General features: G+C 39.8%; 1 long non-coding RNA gene across 1 annotated transcript; it reads left to right on the forward strand.

Moving 5' to 3' along the window:
* The first annotated feature begins 7,118 nt into the window (after positions 1–7,118).
* LOC137012849 (uncharacterized) lies at positions 7,119–18,436 on the forward strand. The gene is made up of 4 exons (XR_010893622.1): positions 7,119–7,207; positions 16,397–16,601; positions 16,762–16,818; positions 17,239–18,436. It is a non-coding gene; the product is annotated as an uncharacterized lncRNA (long non-coding RNA).

Raw genomic sequence — 18,436 nt, forward strand, 5'->3', positions numbered from 1 at the left:
TTTAATAAAAACAGTGGGATCTGCATTTGCATTTGTTTCTAATCATATTTTGTGCAATTTAAGTTAAAAAAATAAACCCTGTGGTTTCTGTAAGTTTATTTCCAAGGCAGCTCTGCGTGTGTAACGTGTCAATGCAGGGAACAGGAGAGGCTGGATCCGTGTTGATCCAAACATGGACAAGAAATCCAGAAACACAGCCAAGCACACGCTACACCCTTATGAAGACAAATGACAGACAAATATTTATTGAAAGACACGTTATATAGAGGGTATGCACGTGACGTCACCGTCGACCGTTATAACTACGGTCACACCCACTGAGTGGCACAAAGTCTATGCATACTCTCTATAGGCCGGGTTAACAATGTTGTAACGAGGCGGGACTCAGGCAGAGATCCATGTGCAAGCTTTTATTCAAAGTGAGCATAGTCGTACAGGCTGGGTCAATCAGGGGCAAACAGGAACAGCAAGGAACAGGCAGAGTCGTAGTCAGAGTACAGGCAGAAGATCGAGGACAGGCAGATATCATTCACAGAACAGCAGACAAGGCAAGGGTCAGGACAGGCAGCAATGGGTCAATAAACAGGTACAGGCAGGAACGGTAACAAGGCAGACAGGATATAACGCTCGGAAATGTCACACAGGGTAAACAAGACTTCGCGATCAGATGGTGTGAATGAGAGTCCTTTATAGTCCAGGTAATGAGCTGCAGCTGGGTGTGGTGATCAGTGTAGTGTGCTAGGCTGTATGTGGCAACAGGTGATTGGTGGAGTGAGTGCATGTGATAGGCAAGGGAGGATTATGGGAAATGGAGTCCGGAGTGAACAGGAACGTGACAGGAACAGATGGTGATCGTGACAAATGTAATTGTACACAGGTGGATATGATGAGTCCAGGCAAAGGATTATGGGAGATGAAGTCCATGAATGAGTGGCAATGGTCTGGAGTGGAGTGCCCTCTGGTGATGATCTAGGGCACTCCAGCTGGTGATCGTGACAGAGTGTGCCTGTTTTGTTTTTTGGTTTTGTAAATGGCAGGTGGAATTTTCTTTTTTTTTTCATCCTTCTCTCTTATGTATTCATATATATTTAAGGTGCTTTTCACCCTTGTTTTGGCAGCTGGGGTGGCTTCCCACCTGTCACATATAGTTATATTTATTATTTCATTTTCATTTACCATTTTGTATTCAGTTTGTGTTTTTTGGTTTCAGTTTCCTGCTTCCTAGCTTTGTTGTCATGGATCTGTATTAATAATCTCAGGTGTTAATCATTCGCCTAATTTAGTTGCTCTCTTTTCTCTTCAGTTGTCAGATGATGTTTGTGTATAGGTTGTGTTTGTGTATAGCGCACACTGTTACACATGATTGCTTTCTTGATTATTAAACCTCAATTGTATTTTAAATCCTTCCTTCAGTCATCATCTTCTTCAGTATTGTTTGTGGGAGTAAAATGTAATGTAATTCACTAATTGTGAACGTGTATCACCTAATCCTGTATTTGACGAGGGATTTATAATTATTTTTTCTTCTAGTTTTTGCAAACATTCTTCAAAATATCTTTCTTTGTGTTCAACAGACCAAAGAAATGTATACAGATTAGGAACATGAGGGTGAGTAAATGATGATAGAATTTTTGTTTTTGGGTGAACTATCTAATTAATTTTACCTGGGCCATCTCCTAATTGACGTTTAAATAATTTATACTCTCGCAATCTCCTATTCGACATCAGTCAGTGTCTTGACCCTTTTGAACACTATCACTCGGGAATAAGATCTCTAGTTTTCCTAACTTGCCGTGCAGCAAAAACCAGACAGACTCCAGACTATGCCTTTTAATATGCTTGAATCACGGCCGGATAACCTCGTATCGATCACAGAGAATCCCACCAGCTAAAAGAGTACAAGAGTTATATATCGGACAGGAGCATTGCAAAACATTCTACAATATGATTCTTCATATGTCAAACCCTTCTGTTACTAAAGCAAGATCTGCCCAAATCATGTGTTTATTAGTTTGTTGGTTATTCAGTAGAGACAAACCGACACTAAGTGGGGCCCCAGGCAAAATTAATCAATGAGGCCCTTCTAAAAGATATTTTTGTTAAAATATCTTCGTTACCTAGTGATGTAATTATACAACATATTATGTAGTCAAAACACATAACAGAACAAATTGTTTATTGTTTACAAAATTAAAGTGCTTATTTTTTGAATTTACAAAATTCGTCAACAAATCTTACTTATTAAATAATGTCAACTAAATAAATGTACTGATATTTATTTATATAAATGTGAGGATAAACTACTAATTTAATAATGTCAACTAGTTGATATTTATTTATATTGATAAGAGGCTTGCCCCCTAAATTGATTTTCCAGTGCATTTTTTTTAACTTTACGAATAACTTTATAAAATAGATGTTTAAAAAAAATCAATAGGCTAGAAAAAAAAAAAAAAACTTAATGATGGCATACAAAGTGGTACTTTTAAATATTAAATTAAAACAATCAGTAGGTGGTGGTAAATCACAGTCTTAATGAGCGAGTCATTAATTAATTCATTCATTCATTCAGTATGAAGCAATATTGTATTGCTGTATTTCCTGATGTGTGCTGTTAATAACAAATAATCGCTAAATCGTGATTTAGACACGTACATTTTCTGTAAAGTTGGTTTGAAAAGAAAAGAATATTGTAAAACGATTTTGTAAAAGATCTGTTAGTTATTAACATCCTTAAGCCAATCATCATTATCTCAATCACTTACTGCTGTCCTATTTCCTCTTTCCCTCATCGTCTTGCTTTTTCGCTTCTGCCTGCCAGACAGATATGTCCTCTTCATGTTTAATAAATGGAATTAGGCATTTTAATGTAAGTAAGCGCTGCGTCAGTTTGAAAGCGGTGGCAAAAGCATAAACAACGTAACGAGAGAGGGGTCCCGATGCAGAGATGTCGCTGCGTCACTGCGTGTTATATTACTATTAACATTTCTGATTGTTTAAATGATCAGCCCTCGGGGGCCCCAGGCAATTTGCCTGCCCTATTGCTATGCCTCTGCACTGAGTATGTAAATCGGGTTTAAATGTCAGATGTTCCTGTTACTTTTGTCCCGCTGCAGTGACAACAAGAGTTTCTTTTGTCCCACTGCTAATACAGTGGCTTTCTCTTGTGACACTGTAACATAAGACACGTGTTTTATCCGCTCAATATATATAACATGATGGTTTTATGTATATTTGAGTTTTAATTGGGTTACAAGTTGTCTTAGCCATTTTATTCCTCTTACTTATTTTAATGTGTGTATGTCTTTAAATGAGTGTGGGTCTGCCTGTCATGTGACTGATTACATGACAGGAATAAGGAAGTAAGCCAGCATAAAGGAGGCAGCATGGCAAACAAACAGGGTCACCAAGCAAAGACCACAAGCTGGATTGAGGAGTTTCATTTTATGGACTTACCTTTCCAGCAAACCACATCACTTTTCCATTGGATTATCACTTTCAGGACTTTGTATATACACCGGTGGACACTTTCACACTGGGACTTTCAGCACGCTACTAGGACTCTTAAAGGGATAGTTCACCCAAAAATGAAAATTTGATGTTTATCTGCTTACCCCCAGTGCATCCAAGATGTAGGTGACTTTTTTTCTTCAGTCGAACGCAAATTATGATTTTTAACTGCAACCGCTGCCGTCTGTCATTCAAATAATTGCAGTAGATGGGAACTTCATCTATAAGAGTGAATAAACCTTGCTTAGACAAATCCAAATGAAACCCTGCGGCTCGTGACGACACATTGATGTCCTAAGACACGAAACGATCGGTTTGTGTGAGAAACCGAACAGTATTTATATAATTTTTTACCTCTAATACACCACTATGTCCAACCGCGTTCAGCTTCCTGTTAGTGAGGTCTGATCGCGCTCTGACAACGGAAGTGATGTCTCGCGCTCATTGAAGTATATGGGCGAGACATCACTTCCGTCTTCAGAATGCGTTTTTTGACCTCACTAACAGGAAGCTGAACGAAGTTGGACATAGTGGTGTATTAGAGGTAAAAATTATATAAATAATGTTCGGTTTCTCGCACAAACCGATCGTTTCGTGTCTAAGGACATCAATGTGTCGTCACGAGCCGCAGGGTTTAATTTTGATTTGTCTATGGAAGTTTTTTCGACTCTTATTGTTCAAGTTCCCAATCACTGCTATTATTTGACTGACAGACGGCAGCGGTTGCAGTTAAAAATCATCATTTGCGTTCGACTGAAGAAAAAAAGTCACCTACATCTTGGATGCACTGGGGGTAAGCAGATAAACATCAAATTTTCATTTTTGGGTGAACTATCCCTTTAAGGAATGTTTTATGGTATGGTGTAAATGGAATCCATGCTTTTAAACAGCCTAAGTTATTCTAGTTTTATTGTGTTGTTTTAAGTCCCATGTGAATATTGTAAATACACCTTATTTATCCATTTCTGTTGTCTATCTTTTTAAACACTCATAAAATCTCGCACAGTTTAATCTGACCCCATTTAAAATCGACCTATTGGGCCGATCGTTACACTCTGTATTGCAGCATTTATTAAAACATGTTTGTCGTATTATACTAGCAGCAGGCACGTGCACACATAGACAAAAAAGGGGCTTGAGCACCTGCCCTTTTTCTTTCTCGAGAGAAAGTGCCCTTTTTTCTAGGGTGCTTTTTTTTTTTTTAAATAAATTAATATATATTCCTGGTTGCGCACAGCTTCCCTGTCAAACAAATATATTTACTGAATAAAACAAATAAAAAAAATACTATATCAGGTCGGTTTTATCGAGTTCAGATGCCCTCACTCCGCGACGCGCCATTCATGCCCGCACTTACGCTCGCGCGCCCCGCTCCACCTCACCTCGAGTTTGCTGCTGGGTGAAAACTTGTGACAACTATTCCCGCGAAAATGCAACTGCTGTCTGGCGATGAGAAGCGAAAAAGAAAAAAGCCCTAGATGGATGCATCCCGTGCATTTCTTTCAGGTAGGCAAGCCTATGTTCACAAACCTGAAAGTTTTGGCAATTTATGGTTATTTATACATGTAACGCTGCATTAATAGTTTGACCACCATCAACGCATCTGCCTGATTTGATACTAATTCATGTTATATTATAATTTCAATTATTTTACTGTGCTATGCATTGCATTTTGAACCATGGTGAAGATATCTGGGCTGTCAATACCAGAAGAGGATCATTCCATGGACGCACATCCATGAACCGCATTATTAGACAGTTTTCTAAGGATGCATGGTTTATTAAAACTATTTAAAAATCATAATACAGCATTAGCTACATAATGCTATTCTTAAATCTACGCTTACACATGATAATACATGGATAAAAATTTAAACCCTCGCTCTGTCTTTGCATGTTTGATGTCCACATATTGTTGAAGAAATTACAGTGGCTGTTGCATTTCTATCACAAAGAAGTGGCTGAATATTATTATTTATCTAATAATATATTTTTAATCATGGTTGGCTTTGATCGTGGATTTGATCGTGCTGTGCTGTCTAACAACAACAATCAGCACGCTTTTGGCATTTGTTATAATATATAGTGCATTAAGCATTAAGCATTAACAGTTCAGGAAAACAAATTATTGATGTGTTTAAATATGCAGATTAGCTTATTTTGGTTAATTTAGAATAAATCTACAGATGCAAACAGATGGAGGGTATAGGCTTAAAACAAACACCATCTAAATGTGTAGGGTTAGGGTTGAGTTTTCTTTCCATTAGAGTAAAAGACATGGCAGCAAAAATGGACCACAATCTTAAAATTGTCCACTTCATGAAAGAAGTATTCCAATAGCACCAAAAAAAAAAAAAAAAAATTAAAATTATTTATTGAATTAAATTATTAGTGAAACTATGTCCCTCTCCTCAGTGCAGTCATTTATTCTAAATATATAGCTTGAAAATAGTTGTTGTTGACTTCTCTTGTGATAAACCTAGTGAATACTAAAGAAGTGGTCTCTGTGTGAAATGATTATTTTGTAGAAATCTGTGGAGTATAAAACAATTGCATGAGTGTAAGGGAAGTCAGAGTTGTCTTAATATATTTAAGGGTTTATTATTTTTTTTAAATAAATAATTATGAGAAGTGCCCTTTTTTCCATTTGAGCCCCTGCCCCCCAAAATGTCTGTGCACGTCCCTGACTAGCAGAATATACCAAGAGTGAGGGTCAGAAAGACAGAGGTCTGATTCAGCCAGATGTTTATGAGAGGGTGTTTCTTGACACATCTGTTGCTGATTTCTGTATGTCACAATTTATTCACTCAATCTGTTTACATTTACCTTAGTCACATTTAGCTTTAGTCATACATTAGCTTTTCCACATCCACCTATGAATTTGCCGTGTTTCTATTCAGATGTTGTTTTATGAATATTTTGATTTCATGCATTAAAAACTGCTGGATTGGAAACATGACTACTGCTACATTATGCTGAGAATTTATATTATGCTAATTTAATTTAATTTTCATACTGATCAAACCGTTGAAAAAATGTTTTATAAAATAAATTGACATTGCCCCAAAAACATATTCTAAACGGTTCAAGTTTGTACTTAACAAGGTTACTTTTGAAACATTTGATGAAACTGAAAATTTCAATTTAAATTGAAAATGTAATTTAATATTTTGCAAAGATAAATGACAAAGTATGTTTTCAGTTACTTATTAACAAGGTCATAGTCAGGTATATTTAATAAAAACAAGACTAGCTCAAAAAAAAAAAAAAATAAAATCTTGTATTGTTGTTACTTTTGACTCACCTGACGGATTCGAAAGTAACAATGTGCAATTTATGTTCAAAGTGAAATTATACTGAAGCCGTTCTACATTTGTACAAAACACCACCTGGTATTGATAAATCGTCCCTGCTCTACCCTATGTATGCATGTATGTACAGTATATATGTATGTATGTATGTATGATGTTCGGCTGTTCTCCAGCAGGGGTGAAAATGGGAACGCGTTGGCACTGTAATGGGACCGCAAAGGGCATGTGACCGTAATGCGACCCCAACCCCCCCACCCCACATGCCACTGCTCTGAGGTTTCACTCTTAGTTGCCTTATATAAATAACACTTCCTCTAGCTCTCTGGATGTTTTATAATTGTTTCATTTCATCTATAGCACACTGGAGGACAAACGACTGAACTTTAGTAAGTGCTCTCTCATTTTATTCTGTTTTTACTGACACATTTAATCATTTCATTATTCTTGTGCTTTCCCCACTAACACAATTTCACACACTTTGACCAGTGGCATGTGTACAGCTGGATCAGGTTTATGAAGGGTTTTGACTGACACATTGTTAAACTGACTGTGATGTGAAGCATGTCGGGTTTGACATAATGCTGTATAATGAGTTGCTAAGCTGGTGTTTCTCTTAGTTTTTCTTATGTTTGTGTTGAATCTGTAATCAGCCAACAGAAGCTTTTATTCCCTTTATTTCAGTTTAGTTCAATTCTCTCTGCAGTAAAGCGGCTCCATCAGTTTAGTTTAGTTTAATGACATCTGCAGTATAGTAACACAAATAGTTTATTTTATTTAAATACCCTGCGCAATAAAATGGCACAACTAGTTTAGATTTTAGTGTAGTTGAATTCTCTACAGTAAAGCAGCCCATTTAGTTTAATCTTGTTTACTTTACTTTACTTTATTTATACCCTAAAATGGCACAACCAGTTTAATTTAGTAAAATATAGTTTAGATTTAGTTTAATTTGATGCGCTGTTTGGTAAAGCAACAGTTTATTTTATTTTAGTTGCTTTACTGAACTAGACTAAATTAACACATTTAGTTTAGTTTTAATGCCCTCAGTTTCCTTTCTTTCATTGCATTCCATTCTTTTTATCTCACCCGCCATAAGGTCATTTATCATTGTTCAGCCGTCTGATGTGTTCCTGGAGGGCGTGTCCTGTGGAAATTCCCTCTGACAGTATCCATATGAAATGAAATGACCACTTCTCTGTCCCTTTCTGTAGGCGTTTAGTTCCCGTTTTGAGATTATGTTCATGTTGAGACTGATGAGGAGGACATGAAGAAGCCATTTTAGCCTATAGTAAATTTAGAATGTACCTCTCACCAGGTTATTGTTAATTTAGAAGTTCCCCTAGATATAATTCTTTGAGCCATATTTATTGGTGAGAGGGCTACATGTAGAATGTTACCTGAGGAATAGATAAAAGAGAGAGAAGCTTTACAAAAGAGAAGAGAAAAAGACCAGAAAAAAGTGCCAGAGAAAAGAGTCAGAGAAAAAGAGACCCCACGAAAAGAGACAGAGTAACAATCTTCTTTTATCCCTTTCTTGACCATGTGACTGAAACCCACATTTGAGACATTCAAACTGACTAATCAGAAGATTAAAACTTCCCCCACTGTACTAAAGATGTGACAATTAGCAGACCTTCAAATATACACACATCTTGGCCTAGGGCTTGATCACTATAAGCACCTCTTTGCTTTTTGGAATTCCAAATGGCCCTTGTAGAAAGAGAGAGGGGGTTGAAACAGCAAAGCAAACATCTTCGTTCATTTTAAAATATCTTTGGATATTTTCAACCTTACAAATCCCCCTTGGCATCACTGGCCACACCCATGAAGTCCAAAGATAGCACAGTCCATGAAGACATGCTTTTTTGTTGTGTAGACGTCATCTTCAGACTTCTTGTACAGACTTGTTGCATTAGCAGTTGGTCAGTCTTCAGTCTTTGTTCTCCTTTCAGCCCTGTGAGAGATCCTCATCAGGTGGTGTTGCACAGTTATCATCCATCAAAGACTTCACACCTCCACAAGAATCATGGTTGCCCCTCTTTTGAGACAAGACACAGGATTTGAACTTTGGCAGCAGGGATCCTGTGATTTAAAGAACATATAGCACAACAAACAGCAAAAGCATACATATGGCATTTGTCATTGGTTAGAGGTGTGATATGGTCAGATTAAATTTGTCTCTGGCAATAAGCCCTTAAAGGTCCCGTTCTTCGTGATCCCATGTTTCAAACTTTAGTTAGTGTGTAATGATGTTGTTAGAGTATAAATAAAATCTGTAAAATTTTAAAGCTCAAAGTTCAATGGCAAGCGAGATATTTTATTTAACAGAAGTCGCCTACATCGAACGGCCAGTTTGGACTACATCCCTCTACTTCCTTCTTTAATGACGTCACTAAAACAGTTTTTTGACTAACCTCCGCCCACAGGAATACACAAGAGTTGCGTTTGTAGAGTGTGTTTGTCGCCATGTCGTCGAAACGCTGTTATTTTCATCCCGCAGTCCAATCACCTTTGTTTGGCCTTCCCAGGGATGCTGTACTTCAATGGTTACAATTTATGTTTAACTCGGTTCCCGAAAATTATAATCCACATATAAAACTATGTGCAGCACACGTTATGGTAAGAGGCGTGACTTTTCCGGGCAAGGAGCGCTAAGCTGCTGTCGAATCACAACACAGGAACCGCTGGCACAATCAGAACTCGTTACGTATTTCTGAAGGAGGGACTTCATAGAACAAGGAAGTCATCAGCCTGTTTTTATGACAGTGGAAACAGCGGTATACAGAGAAGTCAATTATGTGAAAAATACTGTGTTTTTTTACACGAGAAACATGAACACATGTTATATTGCACACTATAAACACAATCAAAGCTTCAAAAAACCACAAAAAATGGGACCTTTAAATCCAAGTGTTTCTGGAAACACTGAATTAAATTGCATTATAACAAAACATTAAACACAAAAGTGTTGTTTTTATGTTGTGTTTATGTTTATGAAAGTTTCACTCCACAATACAATAATAATAATACAAAACATATAAGTAATTTTATGTTACATTAATCAGTGTCTAGCCCAGGAAAGGATATGGACCAGAAGACATTGTATTTACTAAATGATATGTAGACAGACTTAAAGAAGTTCCAGATCTGTGCTTGTGCTCTTATTATTTAAGTTATTTTGCCATTAATGTAAATAAACATGTGCAAACAATATACTTGCTCTTGTGAATTTATTTTGATGTTAATTACATTTTATGAGCTGTTTCTTTAATACCACGTGGTTTACGTACATGTTGATGCTGATTGGGCTGTCATTTTTGACACACCTACCAAACAAGAGAAAACGTATCTCAAACCTGTTGTACACCATTTCCCGGAAACATATCATTTAACCCAGAAACCATAGCAAAACGTTGCGCACCGGTTTGAGCTACACGTGCCCCAGATAACATGAGGATCAAGGAAAAACAAGGCAAACAAAAAACGTAACTAAATTTCAAAATAAAAGAACAACAAAACAAGAACATGAACAAAACCAAAAACCAAACGTGACATATGGACAATGGAGCCATGGAGCATGGCCGGACTTGGACTGTGGAGCATGGGTGGACCGGGGCCGTGGAGCAGTCGCTCGCTGGAGCTTGAAGACACACAAGACACATGGTCTAGAATGCATAGCATGTACATTAAACCTAAGTGTGTCATGCATCACTTACAGTAAAGCAGTTATGTGTTTTAAAGAATAAACTTAACTAGTCTAAGTGCAATGTAGCACAAAAAAAAAAAAAAAGAATGTGCATCTCCATTTCTATTCTTCCAGCAAAATAGTGCTCCCAACTTCTGTCTACATTCTGGTTCCAACGTGCTACATCCTGATTCCTTCTGCTTTTCTCCAACATTTCTTCTTCCAAACTATTGCTTAAATCATCATGAGATTAAAGGCCATCCCTGGCCATTATAATATAATATATATCATAATGTGATCATAATATAAATTATATGATATCAAAATGGTATAAATTAAAACCATAAAACACAAACACACATCACATATCTCTTTCAAAAGCAAACACTTCATTCAAAACTATTTTAACTCTTCTAAAAAACAGCTCATCACTGGTAATTACAACACTTATCTTGAACTTTAAAACATATTTATATATATTAAAAATAAAAACAGTTTTTATTATTATTCCCCTTTTCTCACCAATATATGCTGGAAGTTATACTTATTGTATTGAATTGTATAGACAAGTTGTGTCCTCAAGCTGTAGTAATCCTGTAGGGATTTCTTGTGTTCTTGATATTGGGGTAAAAATTTTGATTTTATACAGTTGCATTATGTTGTATTCTGAAAAGTGCCTGAAAATCAATAAAAATGTTAATCACACACACACACACACAAATAAAAACGTCTCGGGTTACGTCTGTAACCCTGGTTCCCTGAATAAGGGAACGAGACGCTGCGTAGTCGCTTTGGGAACGCCTCTGCGCGTTTTGTCTTGAAGCACTCGTGAAATCGAACCAATAGTGTGACGGGACGTCAGTGCGGGTGACGTCACGGACCAGGAAGCTATAAAGCACTCCTGAGAACAAAGAACGCCAGCTTCTGATATGGATGAAGCAGACTCTCACAGGCGTGCAGGGAGTATGGCTAAGCTACGCAGCGTCTCGTTCCCTTATTCAGGGAACCAGGGTTAAAGACATAACCCGAGACGTTCCCTTTCATGGGAACATCGACGCTGCGTAGTTGCTTTGGGAACGCTATCCCAACAAGTGCCTGTCTGTTATCTTACGACTAGAGCACCGAGGACCCTGGAGTGGAGCCCAAATTAAGGTTATATAACCTAATGAAGGTATGCTGAGATGACCACCCAGCCGCATCACATATCTCATTAATGGGAACCCCCGAGATCAAAGCCTTTGAGGCAGCCATACCCCTAGTAGAGTGTGCCCGGACAGCCAAAGGTGAAGGCTGCCCGTATGACTCATAGGCAAGAGAGATGGCCTCAACCACCCACTTGCTCATTCTTCCTGATCCGGATTAATCAAAGGAGGAGGACAAAAGTCCTGCAGTACAATCGGTCCTGGGACGTTGGTGGGGACCTTGGATTTATAACCAGGTCTAAGATGAAGGAAAGCCCTGAACATACCAGGCGCAAATTCCAAACATGAGGGAGCAACCGAAAGTGCTTGAAGATCTCCAATTCTTTTGAGAGATGATATTGCCAATAGGTGGACAGTTTTAAGAGAGAGGAATCTTCCAGACACCTCCTCTAATGGTTCAAAGGGAGCCTCAGCTAACCCTTCCAACACAATAGCCCAGTCCCAGACCGGAGTTTTGTACGCACAGAAGGCCTCAGCCTCTGGGTACCACAGAGAAAGCGTATAAATGGGGAGTCTCTTCCACAGAAGAGTCCCCCAACAAAGCATGATAAGTGGAAATAGCCACTATATAAACCTTCAAGGTAGAAGGAGATAAACCATCCAAGTTTTATACTTTGTGAAATTGCAGCACAAGACTGATAGAAGAGTGGAACAGGTCCAGCTGACGTTGTCTACAGCAAGTAGAAAACAACTTCCATTTATTTGTCTGTATAGCTTTCTCGTGGAAGGAGCTCTGGAGTGGAGTATAGTCTCGACAACCTCAGTTGGGAGACCGGATTCTATGAGCCTAGCCCCCTCAGAGGCCAGGCTCAGAGTTTCCACAACTCCAGGCGGGGGTAAATTATCATGCCGCCCGCTTGAGACAGAAAGTTCTGTCTGATAGGGATCTCCATGGGGGAGCAGTGTAGAAGAGACACTAGGTCTACAAATCAAACTCGGGTTGGCCGGAATGGGGCTATCAGTATTAGATAGACCATCTCTAGGCAAACCCTCTCCAGAACTCCTGGGAACAGAGCGATCAGGGAAATAGTGTGTACAGACGTAACCTCTGCCACGTCTGCACCATGGCATCCAACCCCAGAGGGGTGGATTAGTCAGAGAGCACCACAGTGGGCAAAGAGATGTTCTTTCGAAGCAAATAGGTCAATTTCTGCACGACCAAAGTTCTCAAATGAGCTCCACCACCTCAGGGTGGAGACTCCATTCCCCGGGCCTCAGCCCCTGCCTCAACAGGATGTCTGCCCCCACATTTTGATGCCCCGGGATAAGTGCTGCTCTCAGGGAGAGGAGCTTCCCCAGGGCCAACAAGAGGATCTGATGGGCTAATCTGCACAACTGGCAAGGCCTCAGACCCCCTGATGGTTGATATGAGAGACCACTGACATGTTGTCAGTGCGAACCAACACATAGTGGCGACCCTTGGGTCTGGGAGGAAGTATTGAGTACTCAATATACCGCCATCATTTCCAGATGATTTATGTGCCAGGAAAGTAGATGGTCCTCCCAAAGACCCTGAGCCAAGCGACCACACATGATCGCCTCCCAGCCTGTGAGGGAAGCATCTGTCGTTAGCATTACACGACGACAAGGAGCCCCCAACACAGGTCCCTGGGACAGGAACCAAGGCTTCTTCCACATGACTAAGGCACGAAGGCATCGCCGCGTGACCTTAATCATGCGAAAAGGATTTCTTCTCTGAGAAAACCCCTTGGTCCTAAGCCACCACTGTAAGGGTCTCATGTGCAGCAGGCCAAAAGGTATCACGTTGGACGCAGCTGCCGTAAGACCCAACAGTCTCTGAAACTTTTTTGCAGTGTGTGACTGGCCTAATTTCACCCCATTCACGGCCGAGAGAATGGAACGCATCAGAGCAGTAGACAGACGTGCCTGCATTGTGATGGAATCCCAGACTACCCCTTTTAGATAGTTGGTAGTTTAAGCTGGAAGAAGCACACTCTTCTTGGCATTAATTCCAGCCCTAGCCTTCTGATGTGAGACAGAACAACATCTCGATGTTGGACTGCTATATGCTCAAACTGAGCTAAATTCAACCAATTGCTGATATAATTCACCACGCGAATGCCCTGGAGTCTCAGAGGAGCCAGGGCTGCATCCACGCATTTTGTGAAGGTGTGGGGTGAAAGAGCTAGGCAGAAAGGAAGAACCCTGTATTGATAAGTTTCGCCCCCGAAAGCAAATCTGAGAAACCTCCTGTGCTGAGGATGGATGGATACAAGAAAGTATCCTACAACCCTCTTTGGAACGAAGTACAGACTGTAAAACCCTGACAGCTTGCTGGGAGGAGAAACCCCTTCTATAGCTCCTTTTTGCGAGAGCGTCAGAACTATGTGTTCCAATACCAGAGACTGCAAGGGGTCCACCACTATAGGGAAGACCCTGTTAAATTGGGGCGGGCGAGACCCGAATTCTGTAACCCTTTTCTATTGTGAGCAGTACCCATTGAGAAATACTTGGAAGTTTCCATCTACCAGAAATCTACTAAGGGAACCAGTCTCTCAAGACTGGCCTCTGGAGTTTCTTTCTTTTTTTTTTTTTTTGAGCATTTGACTCAGCGCCCTGAAGCGGCGAACCGGCAGGGAACAACCGAATCAAATGTTGACCGGCCCTCCTCAGAGGGTCAGTGGAGACTGCTGCGCCCTGAAGCACACGAGGTGGCAGGGTTGGCAGAACGGCCCCCTGAGGGCACCGAGGAGGGGCGGATACCATATAGTGTGGTAAAGAACCCTCTTCGGAAGGGGGCTACCCTCGATTGTCCCATGCCACTGGCGTCAGGACCTTTTCGAAGCCTTCTTGGTGATAATAACAGTCCGCAGATTCCACAAAGACTTCAGCTGTGTTGCCTGCCTGGTCCCCAAGCTTTCTGCGGGGGAGCACGGGTGGCGACACTTTTTTTTTTTTTTTTTGAATGAACGGTCAGACCAGTGCCCTGAAATGGCGAACCGGCAGGTAACAACTGAACTGACCACTCTATGACCCTCCTTTCCTTGGAGGATCACTGGAAACCGCTGCGCCCTGAAGCACACGAGGTGGCAGGGTTGGCAGACTGGCCTCTTTTCTTTTTAAATTCCTCAGAATTTAATGTATTCAATATTTCATTTAATTCTCAAATTAAATGCAGCCAAAAACAAACAGTCAAAAATGACAGGCTGAATATATTAGAATACAAAAAGAATTATAGCTCGAAATAGTTTGCAATATTATAGGGAAAGAGAGAAAGGGAACTCCCGTCTACTCAGTTCCCTCCAAATATATATAAACATATACATATATATATATATATATATATATATATAAACAAACATATATATAAAATATATTACGGGCACGATATCTATGCGCAGCCTCGGCAAACGCGAGATCAGAGCCTTGCGTTAGACTTTTATTCCCTCGAGAATAAAGCCAACAGGAGTGGAGCTAAAAACTCTCGCTAGTGCATACTTCTCTTTACACTTCGGGACATTTTTATGAATGAACACTGTCAGCTGTGAACTGACGTGCATGCTCCACTCTCAGCAAACAAAACATTGTGTGCATCCTTACTCGCTTTGTATAGCACTGGAAGGAACGCAACTCAAACTGCTGTTCACTTTCTTTATATATACAAATATATCTTCAATATTTGTAAGTTGACAAATTCAGAAAGATATTTAACTTCTCAGTTAAATCGAGAAAATAATCAGACAAGTATTTCACGGTCTGAATATTAAACAAAATAATCATGGCTTTCAAACACAACTGATTTGTTTTTGACGTTAGAATAAACGTGTGATTTTGAAACACGATATGTGTGTGAGGTGGCGAGTCCTCAAATCAATATCACAATATCCACCTCCTCAGAGCTGGACATGTGAAGTACCGGTGCCTCAACCCGGGGGAAGAAACCGCAGAGCGTGCTTCCACCTGGGAGACGGCACTGAAACTGGCAGGTAAGGGCAGAGAAAGGGCAGCGCCCGTCTCTAACCCCTCTGCCAAATTCATCTGCGAACTCCATGATCTGAGCCGCCGCTCTGCCTCGGCAGATGCGCGGGACCCGACCACGAAGAACGCGAACCGCGGCACCTTCCTCAGAGAGCGCCCGGCGGGAGTGGAGAGGTTTTATATTACAATGCTCGCAAACAACCCCCTCGAGGGCCGCCTGGGCATGCTCCGCTCCCAGACAAACAACACGGAGCTCGTGTGTATCCCCACCCGTGAAGTAATGAAGGTAGGGAAACACACGGTCTGATGCTGTTTGCTCGCCATTACAGTGTCTTTTATATACTATATATATATGTGGTGTAATACTGATACTCTTGTTCTCAAACAAAAGAGATCGTTTCTGTATATGTAAATGACAGACAACACCAAATAAGACACACGATAACACAGAGCGCTGCTGAAGACACAGAAGCTGGCCTTCTTTGTTCTCAGGAGTGCTTTATAGCTTCCTGGTCCGTGATGTCACCCGCACTGACGTCCCGTCACACTATTGGTTCGATTTCACGAGTGCGTCAAGACAAAACGCGCAGAGGCGTTCCCAAAGCGACTACGCAGCGTCGATGTTCCCATGAAAGGGAACAGTGATGTTAGTGTATGTATAGTAAAACGGAAATGTATATCTGCAAAACAACCATTAACATATCTGAAACGTCACATCTAAATTGTACCTTTTAAATTGTTTGCAACAGATATTCTGCAAAAACAAAATTTAAGAGAAATTAATGCATGGCAGAAGATCTATGGAGCATCACAAACTGCAGGAGAATTAAACATCAGGACAAGAGAGAAAGAGGAAAATGGCAAAGAAAGAGGACGAGATACAAACTCCTGATCCAGGAGAGAAACAGATCCTGAGAGTGAGACGAAACAGCTTCAATAGTGGAAAACCAAACTGTGAGTCTGTATGATTTTTAACATAAAACACTGTTCCATCTTTTTATCAACTTGCTGTTCAGTTTCATTGTCTGTCTGAATGTGTCAAATCAATCCTGAACTTTATCCACTTATAGAAAAGATAATCAGAAGTTTGTATGTTTGTGTTTTTAATGTCTAGTTTCTCAAGATCCAGACAATTTCATTCTGATGTTACTGTTACAGACTTACAGATGAGGTGAGACTCACTGATCACACACACACACACACACACACACACACACTGAAAAGAATCATTAGCTAATGATTAATTAAAGCAGACAAATTTAAGTTGAAATACATGGCTTCAATCCATTGCAATAATTAATACATGAATTTACACTTTTAGTTAATAAAATATGTTATTAAGGAACTAATACATTATGACACATTTAATTAATAGCAATTCATATATTACTTAATCTATTAATCATATAGACCCTTTATTCGTTGCTGATGCAGTAATCATTAATTAATGGTTTAGTGAGTCATACATTAATACATGATTATATGTGCATTAGTTAAAGCATGAATACATGCATTTTATTGCATCAGTATTGTAAAATGTTTGTGTTACTGTATGTATTCATGTTCTGAGTGTTTTTTTTTCTCTCTTCAGACAGGTGCAGTTCCTTTTACCTGGCCAGCAACATATTTCTTAATATTCAATCACTTATTAAAAAGTGTATATTTTATATTGCTTATATTTTAGCATTATTATAGACATTATAAAAATATTATACACCTATTGTCATCCGCTGGAATGCCCTTGATAGCCACCAGAGGGCAATCCACCCCAGACTACTGCCTCACCATCCTATACATCTCAGACTACATTACCCATAACTCACTGGATCATCAGCCATGGTTACATCAAAGAGCAAAGCTGTTTCTCAGTATGTGTTCTTGTGATTTTGTGGACTTGTGAAATGTCATCAGTCGCTGCCCAAGTACTGTTCCAATTCAAAGTTCTCATCTATCCAAGTACAGTTCAAATCCCCGGATGTGTTCTTGATCCGCCCATTTTATCGAGGATGCATCGAGAGGTGACTTGAGCCAAAGGGTGCTTCTCAATTCTTATTTGTGCATCCTCGTTTCCTTTCCTCGCGTCTTAGCTCCACCCCTTCAGGATGTGAGGGAAGGACGCATGGAAGAGATGCGAGGATGAAGGAATTGAATCAAGTGAAATTATATATTCTCGTTCCCTTCAAAGCGTCATCAGCTGCAGTCAAGGGATCCATATGTTGTTACGGTTTGGTTATTTAAAAAAATTATAGATATAAAGATATAAAGTTTATTTTTAACTGTAAAAGTAAAGCATACATCTAAATTATTGTGACAGATATGAAGGGGGAGAGAATTTATGTATGCGTCAGGTTTCTCGACGAGAAAGACTTCCGCAAAGGATGCACATGTGTATCCTGGCTCTTAACTCCTCGGGAAGACTCCTCGCAGTGCACTTAGAGAATTGAGATGTGCTTGATCGGTTTCCGGGTGAGGAACGAGGAATGATGAGGCTTCCTGAGGAATTATGAGCGAGGATACACAGGTTTCTTGTATACACAGATACAAGAAACCTGACACAAGTATAAATTCTCCTCCCCCTTCATATCTGACACAGTAATTTAAATGTGTACTTTACTTCAGCAACTTTACATCTCACATATTTCAACGGGGCATCTTGTTTTATTAATATTTATTATATATATTTTTTTTAAAATAATCAACTTTAACAACATATGGGTAGATCCCCCGACTGCAGCTGATGACGCTTTGAAGTGACGCTGAAGGGAGCGAGAATATATCATTTCACTTGA

This window comes from Chanodichthys erythropterus, chromosome 22 (genome assembly GCF_024489055.1).
Source record: "Chanodichthys erythropterus isolate Z2021 chromosome 22, ASM2448905v1, whole genome shotgun sequence".
Classification (NCBI taxonomy): domain Eukaryota; kingdom Metazoa; phylum Chordata; class Actinopteri; order Cypriniformes; family Xenocyprididae; genus Chanodichthys; species Chanodichthys erythropterus.